The sequence below is a fragment of the Silurus aristotelis genome, assembly GCF_946808225.1.
Source record: "Silurus aristotelis genome assembly, chromosome: 10".
NCBI lineage: Eukaryota > Metazoa > Chordata > Actinopteri > Siluriformes > Siluridae > Silurus > Silurus aristotelis.
The window spans coordinates 22,840,185-22,852,760 of record NC_139583.1 but is presented as its reverse complement, the minus strand read 5'-3'; the positions used below and the strand labels follow the sequence as shown (position 1 = coordinate 22,852,760).

Below are 12,576 nucleotides of genomic sequence, written 5' to 3'. Positions count from 1 at the left end.
TTGTCCGGGTTGGTGCTTAGGACAAAGGCAAAGTGCAGCGCATAAATTGTTCTTGAGAGAAAAAAATTATTGGGTGTGGCCTTAGTCATGAAGCATGCACAGAGGATCATTATAGACTCTTCCCAGGCCAGTGCCTATTTAAGCGATTACGATCTTGAAAGCAGTTTAGAGCAGTTCAAACAAAGCAGCATGACATACAATAAGCTTCTCCCTACAAGTAGTAGTTCTCATTAACAGCTCTGAATAGACCACTCTGTCATACCTGTGCAATTACACTGTGCATTGTTCTACAACGTGAGCACATTTAGTCTTTTTTGTCCTATTGCATTTACCGTATAGGTTGTGTGATTTGTCCTGCTGTAGCTACATTAGTGCATTATTTTACTGCTTGCATTTGCATTGTTCAGTCCATTCTATTCAATAACAGTACATGCATATGTTCCAGGCTGATAATCATTTTATAGTATCATAGAATAATATTATGATTCCATACCAATTCACTGTACTCACTGATCTTTGCTTATGATGCAGTAAGAGCATATTCAACTCTTTTTATGACTTCACTCATACCACTGCATAAAATTTTTCATTTCTCCACTCCAACATTAAAAACTGACCTCAACAGAGTCACAATAAAAGGCGCAAACTTCAACCTAATGTTGACATCATCCCATTACACACTTGTCACTGTGTTTTCGTCCATATCAGAGCCAGGCACACACACCCACCATGATATCACTACTGCTCATGCACATATAAAACAGACATAGAGGAATTTGGGTACACTTCGCAATATCGGAATGTTTTTATTGTGCGTCAAGGTTTTCAAATTCCCAGACATTAAAAAAGTCTTAGTGGTTAGTAAATGGAACTGTAAGTATTTCATCTGACCATCCATATCTAACACTGTTCCATAGATAACTGCAGAACTGTCTCCAAAAAATATGCGATTCACAACCATTTTCTATCCAAAATGCAGTGGCAGAGCATGATCCTAATTTAAGAATAGAAATTAAAAGTTTACACCTCTTACTGTGTGTAGCTGGTGTCTCGATAAAAAAGTCTGACTGGTATACCAAAACCTGCTTTAAAGTTATTTCCCACTACAGGGTTTAGGGAGTGAGGCGATCCCTCTCAGGAATTCCTCCCCCTGTGTTGAACTCTAATTAGCTCTAAAGGCTTAAACATGCAACATTTGCTTTATTAGAATTTCAGCCTTTATTCAAAGTAGACCATTCCCTCCCAAATACGTCTTTGTTTCAACATTCTCTATATGCTCTCAGTAGGTGGAGCCGGGCTTTTGCCTCTGCATGCTCATGGAGACGGATATATTTTTATTCTGTCTGATTTTTCAGCGCTCGTCTCTCCGAACCAGGTTGTCCTGCACTCCACGTCTCGGAATCCCACTGTGGCTACATATTCATGAGCGCCATCAACGCGCAAAGACCAGACTAAAGAGTAAACAAATACCCAGAGAGAACACACAGAGAGACGTGTACATACCTACAGACAGAATTCAATCGTGATCCTGCCGTAGATATGCTCGCATTTAGCAAAGCACCATATCCTCACGTCACAGAGGAGGCTAAAAATATCACAACTGCCTTAATTAATGAAGCTGAAAGACACATCTCTCGCCATCTAAATCATATATAATCAATTTATTCATTACTGGGGAGACGTGAAAGCCAGTCTGATTTGTTCTGGACAGGTGGCCGAGACAACCAGTGGCCCAAAAAGCCCGCCCACAAAGGCCCTAAAGACGATTATGCAAATAGAAGAGCTTTCGCTCAGACTTTCCCAGGAAGGGGAGGAGGAGAGGGAGAAACGTGTGTGCGCGAGTGTGTGTGTACTGGGGGCTACTGCAGCAGTGCAGATGTCAAGACAATCGTGCCACACCATGGAAGAGTTCTGTCGACTGCTGTGGATCCACTTCATTATAACACATTTGTTACAGATGTCTGCCTCATTTTTGTATTATTTCAGAAATTAGAGTTCACCAAAGCAGGTTCTTCTTGGAGAGTAGTGTTCTAACAGTCAATATCAATAGCAATTACAAAAACATTACAACTACCGATTTTGTGAATTTCCCACAGGGATGAACATAGTGAGCTATTTATTTCTATCTATATATTCTATTTTATAAATTGTGTTTGGTTAATCCCTGGATATGTTGCCAGTACTGTTCAGATTGCCAAAGTTTTTCATCTACACAATATAAAAAAAAAATAAAGCAAATCATTCAAAAACTAGAAAAAAGCGCCTCATTCGAGTGGCTAAGCCAGATATCGATCCTACATAAACACTGCACTAGAGCATATATACACAAGTCCGATCAAATGAAAGCGAATAACCTAAATGTTCACCAAGCCCATGAGAAGATTAGACGAAGAAGCTGCCAAAAGTGTCACTTTGTCAATTTAGTCATCTATAAAAAATGTTTTAGTATTTGGAATTTGGCCAAAAGCTCTGATGGGAAACACATTATATTTGGTCTAGTGGTCATTTTTTTAGAAATTTGACCTTAAAATATGGCATAAACATTCCATACGCATACATACACAGACAGACTATAAAAATGGCTGGCATGACCCATTCAGGCAGGATTAAAACCTCGAAGTAGTTACCAGGCCAAGGAAAACATATCCAATGCAGTAGAAATTCCAATGAAACAGTGGCATGTTAAAAACAATTATGTAACACATATGTATCTCTGTATTTTTTCAGAATGACCTCATAAAACGCTTAAATAATATAGCAATTACCTGCAAATATAGCGCATTTATTTGGCTATATTCTGATAAATTACATTTTATTTCACTAACTGCTTTGTGTTTTGCAATTCAATTCCTAATGTCCTACTCCTTAGTCTGAGGAGATCTGTGGGACAATTTTCCAAGTTGACATCAACTTTGATTTTAAGGTAATATCTACAGAAATAATTTCCATGATCAGTTATGTACCTTAAACAAACAAATGTGATGTTGCTACAGTGGGTAGTGATTTTAAACACCAAGCCAGAATCTGTTTTCTTGACTTAGTTTGTTTTTAAATGTCAGGTTGTACTGCTGGGGGTCAGAATTAAAAAAGCATCCATTTGTGTCAAAATCATATTTGCATTAGTGGAAATGTTTGTCCTCAGGTATTTATGAGAAACAATTGGTTAGCTTTGGCTTACTTAACTTGCTAGTTTGTTATAATGGCTAATTTATGTTAGACTTATACTTAGATATACTTTATTGATCCCGTGAGGGAAATTATTGTTATTATAAAATTATGTAAAAAATAAAAAAATAAATCCCCCAAAAAAACAAAAACAAAATGTAATTAAATAATTGTAACTTATATAAATAAATACAATATTAACAGATGATGCTACATTATTTTTTTAAAAAAAGTAAAAGAATGAAATGTGCAAACTATCAGTGTATGTGCGAGTATGTAAAGTGACAGTGAATAATGGGATATGTATATAAGTTTCAATTAACATCTGTTACATAGAATGTTACAAAACATACGATAATGAACTTGTTTAGCAAGTAATAGTGTTCAGCTAACAAATGGGTCTATGGCATTTGGCTGCTTTTTTAAAATTGAAATATATAATAGTTTATAATCATTTAAAATGTGTATGAGAAATCAATATAATTTATTTTGCCAGGATATCAAAGTACTTTACTATTCTTTTGACATATGATTGTGGTCATAAAAACAGTAAAAAAAAATATTTGTATAATAATATATATGAGTATATCATACAAGTAGCCATCCAGATTATTTAATTTGCTTGAGCGAACTCCTCACTTTTTTAGACCCCAAATATTTATCTAAAATGTATTAAAATGCTGCGAATTTATACTAGAAAGAAATGTCTGGCTGGTGCAGGCTAGACCACCACATAAAATCATTTAGCCACAGACAGGATGCCAAGCAATACGGATCTAGAGTTACACCATTTCAAAATGGTAGATTAGCTTAATAGCATGTCTTTTAATTGGTTAACCAATATAATAAGTATAACATTTAGGCTAATGCCAATCCAACTTGTAAATAAAATTTAGTTGAATTATAATCAAGTCACATGGTCCTGGGCTTTTTGGGTCTATTTTGCATCAAGTCTGCAGGCTCGTTTTGCTTATAAACACCAGAGCGAACTTTTTTTGATGACCTCTGCCAATCACTGAACACACTCATTGACAGACATAGAGATATCAGGGTATAAAAAAATAGCATTTAAAAGGATATTGGATAAACCTCCAGCTATTAAGAAGCAAGCCACATAATGGGAAAAAAAATGTGTTCCTGTTCGGGGTCATGAAGTTTGTGTGAAAATACAATGTGGTTTTCCGTGGGCAACTTAAGTAACTAGATTAATTTCACCTAATGGATTTCAGATAGAACTTAGAACTCTGAACGGTTGGAACATTTTTAAGTGATGACTCCAAGAGTGAGTCTCACACGCACAAACTCTGAACCACATAAACCAACTCTTAATAAACCAGCTCTTAATAGTGAATTTTTGGTCATGTGACTGTTCCCTGTTACAATACACCGCCTGCCTGCGCTTGCCCTCAAATCACTGGCTTTTACGATCCAACTTTCGAACAGTGGAGGCTCGCCTGAGTGTCGCAACACTTTAAATACCGAGGTCAAAGCGGTGTGGTCCTAAAAAGAGGTTTAACTACCGTACAATATACTCAAAAAAGTGAGACAGACAGGGAGTCAGGGCAGGCAGAGACATATGCAGAGCATTGCATTGATTTATTCTTCACACAGAAGAAGACACAGCAATGAAAATAAAAGCTTTTTTCATGTTTACAAAGAAGTGGATTACTGTGACGTCTTTATACTGTGGGTCAACGCCCAATCAACATACAGTATTAGGTCTCTGACATCCTCAATCCTGGACAAATCAAGTCAAAAAAAGGAGAGACAACAGCTAAAACTGCTTTCTGTCAAATGCTTATTTTTATTGATTTGAATTTCTGGTATTAAAATGTTGAACACAACTTTCTGTTGTCAAATAATAAATTAAACAATTGTACTTCGGATATTCTGAAAATATCAGATGTATTATGATGGCATGTAGCCTGATAAAACGATAAAGCAGAGTTACTGAAACCACCAAGATATTGTGGTTTTATTCCTCTTCACATGTGCACCGAACCGAAAGCCCTGTACTGAAAAATTCTGGTATGAATACGTGTACTGCTACACCCCTAATAAACAGTATATGCAGTTTTACACCCAAAATAAGAAAATCCTTTATAAAGGACGTTAAGTACAAATACATCAGTTTTATCTTGAATTGTATAATGCTCATCTAATCCTGCAGAACATCACAAAAAAAAAAGCACTTGTCAGGACATGTCCTAAAGCCTCACTGTTTTTTTTTTCTCCCCATGTCAAAAACATGAACAAGTCTTAAATATGTACATGGTTGAAGGTTAAAGGCCATTAACTACAATATCTCAACAAAAAAAAAAACATGTTTTAAGACACTAAGAATTTCTGCCTGGTTTTCAGAACACTGGGAACTGTGTGACTGTGTGTTTATGAGACCTGCGTGTTTATGAGGCTCCATGTTTATTGGATGTACGTGTTTATGTGCCGTGTTTTTGGAAACACCAAGTGCGTATCGACTTGAATAAAGCACTCATGCACATGACGTGCTGTGCTAAAAATCCGTCTCCTTTTCCCCTATTTCACTATTTGGAAAGAAAATGTCTAAAAGAATGCACTGTATTAGCATATTTTTGGACAATAGGTCGTTCCGGAGTGCACGCATTGGAGTATTCCGTAGAGGGAAAGAAAAGTTGGAGTCAAGTAGCTGGAAGTTTGGTGTTACGTAATGTCTGTACTTCCCTCTAAAACTTTTATCAGTTATAGAATTATGTTCTATTTTGTTATTGTTGTTGTATTTGCGCTTTGTTATAGCCCAGTATTTAATTCCTGTGTCTAGCTTGAAAATGATCTGTTTCAAACTTATCCTTACCAAGATCTTGTTATAACCTGTTTGTCTAATCATTACACCTACAATGATGCACAATTCTGCTTGGCTATAGAATTTTAATCTTATGTCAGCCCCAAGCTAATAGCAGTGTGTCACAGATTCCTGGTTTTCAAACTCCTTGTGCTTTTTTTTTGCTTTGTCAGGTGCCTTTTTGTTTGGATTCTTCTGGTCTCAATGTCTGTTCTGTCATTGATTTGTTCCCCTAATGTGTGCACCAGTTTTGTGTTTAGCTCTTAATTACCCTGTCTATTTATACCCTGTTGTCTCTTTGTCTCCTCCGCTGTAAAGTCTGACTGTGCATTTTCTTTTTCTACTGCTACATTCTGATCCTTGTTTTACACGTCCTGTTTTCTTTGTATACTTCTGCAGTGTTTTTTTTTTTTTTTTTGGACGGAAACATCCTAATGTGTTTCTGTCTGCTTGTGTAATGGAACCTGCTACGTATTCTGACAGCCATTCATGGATTGCCCTAAATAAATATCACACTGAGCACCTGCGTGTCACTCGCTGCATGTTACACAATGTACCTTTCCGTAACCTTTTCCGCAACTGCTGAAGGAGCACGTCAACCTTTAAAAGCATTAACAATTTAAGATTAAACATGTGCAAAAAGATAATATGTATGTCAGTTTACTATATAAACCACACCCCCTGCTAGCATGTCTCTTGCAGTTGGGAAATTATAGTATTGTATTTATATACTTTTGGCATGTTAACAGGCGAAGCTGGCTATTTTTAATCCACTTGTCACATTCAACATTAAAAAAATGTTTTGCGTCCTATTGTCCTTTCATACACAATAAAAGCATTCAAGGACAAAAGGAAAAAATAACCTTTCTATGCAACATTTACTGGCACAGACATTCTGGAAGAACTGAAGCTCAAGGAATATCATTCTTCATCATTCTCTTCTCCCTCTATCCCCAGTGTCTTTGCCTCTAGCTCGTTCACTGGCTTCACATCCCTCCTTATCCTCACACTTCACCCTCCCCTGTCTATTTTCATCCCATCTTGACCCAGTCTTTTTTTTTCCCCTCCCTGCCTCCTCTTCCTATCTCACTCTCTTGCTTATTTACTTGCCTGTTTTCACTCCCCCTTCCCTCGCTTTCCATTTCTTCAGCTCTATCTCTAATATTTTGATCCCCCCCATCCCCCCCTCCCAACGCACAGATGAACAACAGAGTTGCAAAATGTCGGGAAAAAAAATATTCACTGTAGCTGTCAAACAGTCGAAGGAAATCCAGTACTTCCACCATCCTGCAGCTTCACTCTCTCCCCCTCTCGGAGATGGAGGGGATGCGGCGGCAGCGAGGGGGGTACGGCATGTTGCTATGCAACCGTTTTCACACAGGGTTCAGCTGATAATACTGGTTTGAAGGTCCTGAATACCTACACCTACATCATTTCTTTTGCTTAAGCCCGCACTAGCACACACATGCTGGTTTGACTACCTTTCTTTGACTATTAATAGTGTTTGCCAAACAGTGTTTGGTTTGCAAAAAACCCTAACATTTCCTTTGATAAATTAATTTATTATTTTATACATTTTAATTAATAAGAATCAAACAAACTTTGTTTGTTTATCTCTATATAGGGACCTCACGGCATTCGTTTTATGTGGACATTTAGTCTTCTGAAAGGATGGAAAAACCCTTTTTTACCCTTTCTACACACACACACACACACACACACACACACACACACACCCTGACACAGTAACACACACACAGAGTGACACAGTAACACAGTTTTCATTGGCATTGCTAGGCTGTCTTCCTCCCTCTTTGTTGTAAGATAGTGTTTAATGCAAGACATGTTTATATGTTTAGTATTCACGTGAACACACACACACACACACACACACACACACACACACACACACACCTAAATCTAACCCTAACTTAGCATCAAGTAATGCTTTTAGCTGCTTCCTTTAATTAAATGACCAGTTTCTTGTTGAACCCAGCCAAATGTCCTCATAATTCTCAGACATTCCTATACTTGTGGGGATATTTGATCCCCACCAAGATATAAAACAAGCCCAGTGAAACACAAACACACACACACACACACACACACACACACACACACACACACACACACACACATATAAACAAGTGATGCAGCCAGTGGGGAACCAATCAGACCTTACTGGAGGCCACACCAGCCCCCCTCCCCCTCTACTCAAAAACAAGAGTTGCTCTGTTCATCCTAGAACACAATGTTTATTTGTGTGGACAGCTGTTTAACGGGAAAACGGTGTTATTGCCAAACCCAGAGAAAGATAAAACGTGACCGAACGGTGGTCTCGGCAACCTCATCCAAACCTTGTGGCAACTGCATCACATTAATTCCCTTTCACCTGGTTTCGGTTTCACTTGCTACTGAGGCACTGAGTGTCTGGTTCCTTTACATCTCTTTATGGGTTTTAACACAATAACAACAACAACAAAGAAATAAATCTATCTGAGAAAAACAAACACAAGTCATGTGATGTGTTTTGGATAATAAAAAAAAAACTAATACTTTACTTTGAGACACTGACTCAGATCTAAGTTGTCAAAGGTAAGACTAATCCTTGGCGTTTTTTTGTCAATACTAAGAATACCAAGGCAAGAGTGTTTGTAATGAACTCAAACTGAGAATCATAACACAGAAATATAAAAGTTACCACAGTTTTATAAATACAACCCTCTGTTTACTGATACTGCTAACTTTACTAACAGTAAGTAGCCATCAAATACATGGTAAACTAGAGTGTACTATTAATAACGTTTCAAATAAATTTCACATAATTTGATATAAATGAGCAAATACTGGACAGCTTGATTCTGCAGATCTTATCTGATAACTGATAATGCTACCACAGGCAGTTCCTGCTAGCAAGGTAACTTGACTAAGCGCAAAAATAAAAGCAAGCTTAGCTATATAAGCATTTAAAGCCTGTATCACATGAACAAATGCTTGAAGGGTGCATTACACATTTCTCACCAGATTAATTAATTAATTAATGAGTCACTTTCAATATTTGTGTAAAATTCAAGAACACGGTTTTTGAGAGTTGAATTCTTTATTAAACTTCAAGCTACATTTGTTAAATACAAACACAAAAACAGACGGGAAGCCCCGAGTTCAGGGTCAAAGGCTGAGCTCTTCACAGCCCTGAAAGGAAGTTTATTGCCCCTTTTTCAAATAAATTATAATGGCGTCTTTATTTTGAGCATCTGCAGCTGCTAACGATGCTCTTTATTGAGAAGAGTACTAAACAGGCTAAGTTTAATTACACCTCAAATCCACCAAACTGTCATCTGCACATGGCTTCAGCTGGCCCTCCATCTGACTTTTGTGTGTGTGTGTGTTTGTGTGTGAGGTTCTGATTTGCGAGCCCTCATTGCAGTCACGTTTATGACTGTGTGCTATTGTTTGTGTGTGTGTGTGAACGGATGCATGGTAGAATTTCTCTATTGCCGTGGTGCCAGGTGTTGGTTAGAGATCTGAACCAGAGCCAAGACAGTCATTACTGGGAAAACATACACACGGACGTCAGTCAGGCATTCAAAAACACGCTTGATCGTAATCTGATGGGTTAGTAATCTGAACGAATATAATCTCCATGGCAGCATTTATTCCAGGAGCTCTGAATTGCTTGCATGAAAGTACATCATGGGAATCAATTATGTAGCACATTACTAAGGAACAATATAATTTTCCGGTGGACTCAATTAAATTTTGGCAGCACCCCCTACACACTATTAAGTGTGCCTAAGCGGACAGCATTATTCTGCACCCCAGATAATGTCTGTCCCATTTAAAAGACACCATCAGGACTGCGATATTCCATGAAATGCTGATCATGATAATAACATACATCTCAATAAAATAGCCCAAAAAAGTTTTGTACGTAATGCTTCTGATAGTTGTTTATAAAATTCTAGCCAAAAAATAATAATCTGTGAGGATCTACAGATTAGAGCTGTCTTTTTTCTTCAACATTTTCTAACACAACAGCTTTCACAGCAGGTTTAACTGTGTTTATCCTGTAAGCATGGATAATTTTAACATCTAATTTAGATCTAAGACTTTTATGATAGATACCTTAAATAATCTAAGGATAATAAACATACTTTAAAAAATGTTATTTAACATAATCAAATCTTCTTATCCTTCAAACTCATTAAGTGTTTATTTTACATTTGGAAGTGTAGAGGGTCTCAATAAGTTTTCCTCTATATAAAAGTACTGAGAAGAGAGGACTTTATTTTTGTCTTATTAAGTTTACCGAACCAAGAAACAAATGAAAGTTTGTTTGAGACAAGATGTTTTATAACTTAACATAAGTTTCTCACAGACATTCCCTAATTCTTAACACTGGCAAAACGCTGTGGTATAAGAGGAATAAAACGCATTTGACATGCTTCTATAAGTAAATAATCCCCATCATGCATTATTTTTCTACAGCAACGCATGCTTTATTCCTTAAATATTCATGGCAAGTAGGAATAAACCTCGTGGGCTCTGAGCAATCATTTCAAGAAGGAATGAAACTGTTTGACGATTATAACAGTTTCCTAATGAGTGTGTTTTGTGACAAACACTCACACGAGCAGCATGACAAAAGGCAAAAATGATTAGACAAAGCAGCGTCCTATCCTGAACAAAATCCAGGTTGTACGATGCACCCAGCCATGATTCACGAGACATACTTATTAACTGCATGTATGTATATATTCTAAAAAATAAATGGCCTGTTAAAGCTTCTGGGCCTTGCAATTCAAAGATATTGCACTTCAAAGCTGACTATGCCATTTTTTTATTTACACCATCGATTTAATCAAACCCAGAGGTGATTAAATGCATGCTAATCTGTGACCTTTAGAGTTCTATAACTATGGGAATGGGTTCTCTTTTTGAGTCTGGTTCCTCTCAAGGGTCCTTCCTCATAACATATAAGGGAGTTTTTTCTTGCCACAGTCGCCATGGCTGCTCATCAGGGATAAATACACATCGTTCACCTTAACTGTTAAATTCTGTAAAGCTGCTTTGAGACAATGTCTGTTGTGAAAAATAGCTATAGAAATAAACTTGACTTGACTTGACTAGAAATCATATTAAAATGTACTTCATTTTCCCCAGTTTTCTACATCATCATTTAAAGGAGCCTTTGGCAAACACTATGTTTTATATATATATATATATATATATATATATATATATATATATATATATATATATATATATATATATATATATACACACACACACCTATATGACAGCAAAAAAGTCTTCAAAAGGTAAACTTCTACAATGCTAACAACCCAGAAATTAGCTAATGTACTCTAACTTGGTACAACCATATAATTTACTTAAGCTTCAAATTCCAGATGACATCTGCAATAAAAAAAAAAAAAAAAAAAAAAAAAAAAAAACATAAGCAGATGACAGACCTCCCTTTACACACTATGAAATTTTACAGGCACTACACTGAAACCACAAAATGACAAACTCTGAACTAGTGGTTTGGTAAATTTGATTGTATTGCTGTTGATCACTCTTTTTTCACATGGAAGATATATTCTAATAAGCAGTCTGTCATTAAAAGTTATTTGTAAGGACTTTTACTGCAATGTTGGAACAATGTGTTTCAATACTTTCTCTGTGATTAAGTCTGAAGTGAATAAAATATTTTAAGTAACTATGTTAAAACATGTTCACAAACAAAATCGAGGTAAAATAAACCATTAATGAAAATCCATATAGTCTCCTGTAGAGTGCCCTGTACAGGTGAAGTAACCATGACAGGGCTTGAATCAATGTAAGTGCCTCTGATCCTTATTTTTCATTTTGGAAATGTACCGTAATTTCACCCATATATAAGCCGCACCCACTGAATTTTACAAATATTTTTCATTTTTAACATAAATAAGCCGCACCTGTCTTGGGGCCTACACTAATGTACTTTACACAGGCTTTAACGAAAGACACATTACACACGGTGTAACGGGTGAAATATGTTGCGCTTCCTTTAGGAGCATAGCGGTATTTTGGGAATAGAATGCCACTGCATTTATCCGCTATCACTGCATGTGTGGAGACCGAGGATTATGTCCTTATTATTTTCTGATGCTCATTTCTAAGTTTCTTTGACTAACCCGTAACACTGTTGCCAAGAAAAATAAAAAAGCACGAGATTTGGAAACCTGTCTGTGCTTATATGATTTCTGTTGCAACTGGAGTTAGTGAGCTCTCCCTTCGCCCAGACTCAACGCACTACAACGGCTTGTATCTAAAGAGTAGCCAACCAAGTAAGTCATTGTTCACTGTCTTCCTCCTTCCTTTCACAACTATTTCTCTCGGGAGTTTATCTTTTGGCATCCTCGTGCGTTTAAAAAAAAAAAAAAAAGTTTTTTCTCCCGATGCCATGCAGCTCAGAACACAGGTGAGGTGCGTTTTTTCGTTCCCATTCGGAAATTTCATTGGTCTAATGTTATGTCGCTCAGTTTTTTGGCTTGAAGTTTGTGAAACCGGGAAAAACCCAGGAAAAATTCATAAATTAGCCGCTTCGT

General features: G+C 36.8%; 1 protein-coding gene and 1 long non-coding RNA gene across 3 annotated transcripts in view; one reads left to right on the top strand and one right to left on the bottom strand.

Annotated features, from left to right (window-relative positions):
* The window catches only part of LOC310732588, a 325,505-nt gene that overhangs the window by 16,652 nt on the left and 296,277 nt on the right, over positions 1-12,576 (top strand). The gene's annotated exons all lie outside the window — the stretch shown is intronic.
* Positions 1-12,576, bottom strand: part of fchsd2 (FCH and double SH3 domains 2) — a 94,321-nt gene that overhangs the window by 59,006 nt on the left and 22,739 nt on the right. The window lies entirely within an intron of this gene.